Raw genomic sequence first — 6,612 nt, forward strand, 5'->3', positions numbered from 1 at the left:
GAATAAAAAAAGAAAAGGGAATGGATGATGCGGTGTGCAGACATGATGTAGTAAAAAAATGATTTGTAGAGAATGTATGGCAAGTGTTTCCTTTTCTGTTGTTCATTTCTTCTTCTTTTCTGTGCTTTGGGGACATTGCTCATTCTGAAAGGAATAGTGTGTTAGGTAAGTTTTTCAGTATGTGCTTTTGCTTTGGTTTTGAATAATATCTATTAGATTTGCATAACTTGGCACTGTTCCAATTCCCTGGGCTGCCAGAGTTTTCACACACAAATCTGCAGTGGCCAATTTGTAGCATTCTTGGGAAGTTGGCCCTCCACACAATTTCAGAAAGTTAAGCCACAAGCCTTGAAAAACTAATGTTTGGTGCCATCTTCTGGGCAAAACGGGCAACTATTATTTGGCATGTAAGGATAGCGCTGTTCTTTCCATACCCAGATCTAGTTCTGGAAAAAAAAGTCAAAGAGCTTTTGTCGATACTTTCATTTCCAATCTTTTCATTTTTTTTTTGTTTGATTATTTAAAAATGAATATCTCTTAGCTATGAATTGTTTCCAAATTGCCCTTTGGTTAAACTGTTCTTTTTGTCAGGAACTATCATAAACGCGAGATTTGCCTTCCTGTAACTAAAATTCATTGCTCTGAGGTGAGACAAAACAAGGCTTGATTGTGTGTGTGTGTGTGTGTGTGTGTGTGTGTGTGTGTGTGTGTCATTTGGCCAGTTCCCTGAAGAGACATCTCCCTTCCCCCCACACATACATTCCTTCTCAAAGCTAAACCTGCCCAGGTCCTTCTATAACTCTTCATGTAACTTAATTGATCACCCTCAGCACCCTTCCAGGAACCAGTTCTACTCGGTTGCCTCCAGGGCTATGCCTATAAACACATAAAAGCAACAACCTTTACTTCTGAATGCCAGGAGTAGCAAGAATAGCTTATTTATTTTGATTTCAAATGCAAGAACTCATAGAAACCATTGCAAAGTAGGCAACCTTCAACTGCAGGCCAAGACAGTTTGGAAACAGGGCAATATTCTATGCTGGCAGGGAAAAAGCAGGATTCAGTTGCTCTCAGACAAGACAGATCTTTCAAAAAATGGACGGTGAGCTGGCTGCGATATGATTTCCTTCTGGAGATTGTATTCTGAGGAAAACAAGCAAATTAAAACAATAAGCTGAACATCAAACAAGACACATTTTATGTTTCAAACATAACCTAAAACTAAAGAGTCGCTTCAGATGCTTTAATGTGAAGTTCCAAGCTTTACAAGTACTTTAATGAGAACCACTCTTTCAAAATGGATTGAAGGGAATAGCTACATCTAACAGAAATATTCCTTTTCTTTAATCCCCAAATACACCCATTCTGGAATGGGACCTTCAGTCTCCTACCCTTGGCCGCACCTCCTTCTCCTCCAGACTTCCGCCTCCCCATCCATTCTTGTCCTACGCCGATTTGTCTCTCTGTCCAACCAGGCTAGAAATATGGGTAGTGCTTGGAAATGCCTGGGGAAGGCAGAGACTGAGATTGAACTATGAATAGAAGCCCTGGTTTGATTCCTCTCCACACAGCCTGAGGAATATGAGAGTAAACCACCTTTTCTCTTTCTAAAAGAAGCCCTGTAGAAAATTCCCATACGAATTCCCCAAATTCCTGAAAATCTGAAAAATTGTTCCATGCCTTGGAATGAAGAGGCAATAGAAGGTTATTTGTGTTCTATGGTAGACCTTTTCCTATTACTCCCATTGATGTGCTACACAGAGCTCTCATGTTCTTTCATTTCATTATGTACTGTATATTTGAATGTTACTTTCCCTGACATAGGCATGTTTTGTACATTTCCCCAGGTATATGTGTCCCCATTCCATTTTCCCTTTTTAATGCGGGAAAGTATCAAAAGTATCATTTTACTGCAGGAAAGTATTATAACATCTGACAAAGTGAAAATTTCAGGCAATGTAGCTGCACTTCGATTTAAAAAGTACATAACTGGTAAAAGTCAAAGATGAGAAGTTTCATATCTGTCTGTCTATGTCTGTCTGTTTGTCTGCCTGCCTGCCTGCCTCTCTCTCTCTCTCATCTAATATATCTATAGCTATCTTCACTCCAAATTACCAGATAGGCAGCAAATAAATTACACAGATCTCTCTCTCTCTCTCTCTGTATACATACACACACACACACACACAAATATACATATAAAATGTCATCATCTATCTTTATCTCTATGTCTATCTATCTATCAATCAATCAATCAATCTATCCATCCATCTATCTATCTACAGGTGAAACTCAAAAAATTAGAATATTGTGCAAAAGTTCATTTATTTCAGTAATGCAACCTAAAAGGTGAACCTAATATATGAGATAGACTCATTACATGCAAAGCAAGATAGTTCAAGCTGTGATGTGTCATAATTGAGATGATTATGGCTTACAGCTCATGAAAACCCAAATCCACAATCTCACAAAATTAGAATATTGTGAAAAGGTTCAATATTCTAGGCTCAAAGTGTTCCACTCTAATCAGCTAATTAAGCCATAACACCTGCAAAGGGTTGCTGAGCCTTTAAATGGTCTCTCAGTCGAGTTCAGTAGGAATCACAATCATGGGAAAGACTGCTGACCTGACAGTTGTGCAGAAAACCATCATTGACACCCTCCATAAGGAGGGAAAGCCTCAAAAGGTAATTGCAAAAGAAGTTGGATGTTCCCAAAGTGCTGTATCAAAGCACATTAATAGAAAGTTATGTGGAAGGGAAAAGTGTGGAAGAAAAAGGTGCACACGCAGCAGGATGACCGCAGTCTGGAGAGGATTGTTAGGAAAAGGCCATTCAAAAGTGTTGGGGACTTTCGCAAGGAGTAGACTGAGGCTGGAGTCAATGCATCAAGAGCCACCACACACAGACGGATCCTGGACATGGGCTTCAAATGTCATATTCCTCTTGTCAAGCTGTTCTTGAACAACAAACAACATCAGAAGTGTCTTACCTGGGCTAAAGAAAAACAGAACTGGTCTGTTGCTCAGTGGTCCAAAGTCCTCTTCTCTGATGAGAGCAACTTTTGCATCTCATTTGGAAACCAAGGACCGAGTCCGGAGGAAGAATGGAGAGGCACACACTGTAAGATGCTTGAAGTCCAGTGCGAAATTTCCACAGTCTGTGTTGATTTGGGAAGCCATGTCATCTGCTGGTGTTGGTCCACTGTGCTTCATTAAGTCCAGAGTCAACGCAGCCATCTACCAGGAGATTTTGGAGCACTTCATGCTTCCTTCCACAGACAAGCTTTATGGGGATGCTGACTTCATTTTCCAGCAGGACTTGGCACCTGCCCACACTGCCAAAAGCACCAAAACCTGGTTCAATGACCGTGGGATTACTGTGCTTGATTGGCCAGCAAACTCGCCTGACCTGAACCCCATAGGGAATCTATGGGGCATTGCCAAGAGAAAGATGAGAGACATGGGACCGAACAATGCAGAAGAGCTGAAGGCCGCTATTGAAGCATCCTGGTCTTCCATAACACCTCAGCAGTGCCACAGGCTGATAGCTTCCATGCCACGCTGCATTGAGGCAGTAATTGCTGCAAAAGGGGCCCAAACCAAGTACTGAGTACATATGCATGATTATACTTTTCAGAGGTCCGATATTGTTCTATGTACAATCCTTGTTTTATTGATTGCACGTAATATTCTAATTTTCTGAGACTGTGGATTTGGGGTTTTCATGAGCTGTAAGCCATAATCATCTCAATTGTGACAAATCACGGCTTGAACTATCTTGCTTTGCATGTAATGAGTCTATCTCATATATTGGTTTCACCTTTTAAGTTGCATTACTGAAATAAATGAACTTTTGCATGATATTCTAATTTTTCGAGTTTCATCTGTATCTATCTATCATCTACCTATCATCTATTTATCTTTGAATTATGGAAAACTGGGAAACTTCTCATCTTTGAATGTTAATGCATATTTTATCCATATAAAACAAAGTCTCTTATACTTAGGAATATGATCACTGTTCCCAAGGAGATTTAGGAAGAAACCTTTCATTCCCTGACAACTTATAGGATCTTTCAATTGAACAGAAAAAAAAAATACCTGATGCAACAGCGTCTCCAAAAACTACATTTTCCATATCCTCTGAGGTTTTTGCTGCACTTCCAGCTACAGGTACCATTTTGCTGGTAGCATTGCTTTTTATTTTTTGGTTTTTTGGAGGCAAATCCTGCACAGAAGGGGGGAGACTTATTTTAAAGAATTCACTCTTGATAGAACGTCAAGGAAAGGTAAGAAGCAAGGAAAATATTTATTAATATGGATAAGAATCAGAAGAAAGATGAGTGAGATTGAACAAAATGTTTACAGAATGTTGGAAGTTGTAGGCAATCTCACAAATAGGGAGGCAAATAAGAAAATGTCATTCTCTCCCACTATGAAGGAGGCTGCCAGTGGCCTGTGAGGAGCTGCCTATGGCCTACAGCCATTGAGAGGGAATCAGGAAAGACTTAAAACAGACAGAAAGACAGAATGTTGCAAGATGCAGTACTTAAACTCAGTGAACCCTTCCCTCCCCAGATGCTTCATACTAGTTCTCTTTCACCCTTTTCCCCTTTTCTTTTCTCAAATACAATATATTCGGCATTTTGTGGCCGTTAAGCATGGCCACTCTGCTTGAGATGTAAGGGTTTTCCTTGGGATCTTGTTCCTAAGGATGTTTAACCATCCATAAATGTTAATATTGCCGAAGTCAGCTGACAAACTCCCTTTTCCTTAAGGATGACATTGATTCAACTACTGTAGATAAAAGATACAATTTCTCTCTTCTTTATGGCATAAAATTGGAGGGAAATGGAGACCTGTTTAGTTCAACCCTCCATTTAATGCAGGAAATACAGAGTTAGAGACTCCCCTGGAGGTGGCTAATATCTCTTTGGTTAAATTATCATGCAGCAACTTTTGTGTTCTGGGAAACAGTTTTACTTGTTGAAACACTCATCAGCAAACCTACCTGGGTGCTCTTCAAATACGTTATACTAGAAGTCCCAGAATTCCTGGGATCATAAGAGGAAAAATTCATCTCCAATTTTCATTCCAGATTATTGGAGCCAAAAAGCCAAACCAGTTGTCCATGGAAGTGTCACTTCCACAAGAAGTGACGCAATTTTGCAACCGCAAAATTTGTGCATTTCAAATGTGTGGTCTTTCCTCCAGCATGGATGCCTGTAGTCTGCCACTAAGACTCAGCAACCCACAATTGAGTTTTGTTTAGCATAGTGGTTAGTTATGTGGTGAAAAAAACTGTTTGTTGCCTGCCCAGTCTGATTCCTTCTATTGGGATTGCTATGGACTTCTCTCTTGAAACTTGGCCAAAATACTCCTGTGCAAATTAAAGCAAGCTGGCCACTACACATATCAATTCCTCCATCCCACCCCAAATTGTCAAACAGGAAATGGGTCTCTAAGAAACAAAGCAAAACAAATAATTATCCACACAGTTCTCCCTGACATTGATATGAAGATAAGACGGATTTAGAGTGAAACAGAATTATTATACAGTAATTTAGATAGAAAGGGAAATATAATAAATCTCAACCTACAAAAGGACCATGAGAAGATAACACTTCCTTGGTTTGTGGCCAAGGTGTTGCTAGCTGTACATAGATCATTTCACTCTCCTTTTGATCTGACTTGGCAAGCCTCAAAGGCAGAAGGATATTCTTTATCAAGCAGTGCACAAAGCATTCAGGTTTTTCTTGAGGAAAATAGGATGTGTGGGAAACCAGTTTCAGAATAGTCCGTTGATTGAGAGGCATCCAATTAAAAGGCCTCTCCTCCCTTGTGACCCCACAGTCACTCTATCCTGACACACCTTAGCCATTTCCTTGTTTAAAAGGGGCTTAAAAACACATTTTCTCCCCCACCCCAACTCACCCCAACTTCAGTAAAAGAGACCAAGACTGTGTTCTAAAACCCATCCACCTGCCATACGTTGCTCCCCCTTTGTGGCTGAACATTGGCCTGCATGGATGTCAGCCAGGATGTTCCTAAGGATACAGCAAAGCCTGGAGACCCTGTCCCTGGTCTGGAAGATGCTTTCATTCCAGGGCTGAGGCAGAAAAGGGAGTTCTGATGCATGGCTGAAGATCAGACCCAGACATTTCCTTCCTTTGTTCCTCCCTTTTCTTTTTAACTCCTTACCTGCAGAAACCAGAAGGAGGACAAACAGAGTAGCCAAGAGGAAATGAGGGACCTTCATAGTTTCTGTTAAAAAGTCAGAAGGCAGGAAAGTTTACAAGACACCTAGAAATAGGACAGTCTCTCTGTGTTTGACCTGAAAGCTGCCATCCACAATTTATAGCATTCTCAGGAAGTTGGGACATCGTGGCAGATGAAGCAAAATAGGATACCAACCTATTGTCATTGTAAAATTCTTCCTGGAATTTGCCAATCTAACGATTTTTGTTTTGAAGTAACAAAACAGTCACAGAGCATGATACATTTAATTTGGTTACTGCAGATGTGTTCCAATTTCCAACCTTTTTCTTCCTCTTTTGGATATCATTTTAGTGAGGCGGTGGTGGAGGTGGAGAAATATCTGTATAAAAATG

The 6,612-nt window shown here is 40.3% G+C and overlaps 1 long non-coding RNA gene across 1 annotated transcript; it reads right to left on the bottom strand.

Moving 5' to 3' along the window:
* Window positions 1-922: 922 nt before the first annotated feature.
* Window positions 923-6,341, bottom strand: LOC148132726 (uncharacterized). Its single transcript, XR_015746873.1, has 3 exons — window positions 6,203-6,341; window positions 4,103-4,229; window positions 923-1,143 (listed from the first exon to the last, which is right to left on the bottom strand). It is a non-coding gene; the product is annotated as an uncharacterized LOC148132726 (long non-coding RNA).
* Between the last annotated feature and the right edge of the window lie 271 nt (window positions 6,342-6,612).

This window comes from Notechis scutatus, chromosome 1 (genome assembly GCF_049901735.1).
Source record: "Notechis scutatus isolate UNSWTSFEM ecotype Mainland chromosome 1, rNotScu1.2, whole genome shotgun sequence".
Taxonomy (NCBI): domain Eukaryota; kingdom Metazoa; phylum Chordata; class Lepidosauria; order Squamata; family Elapidae; genus Notechis; species Notechis scutatus.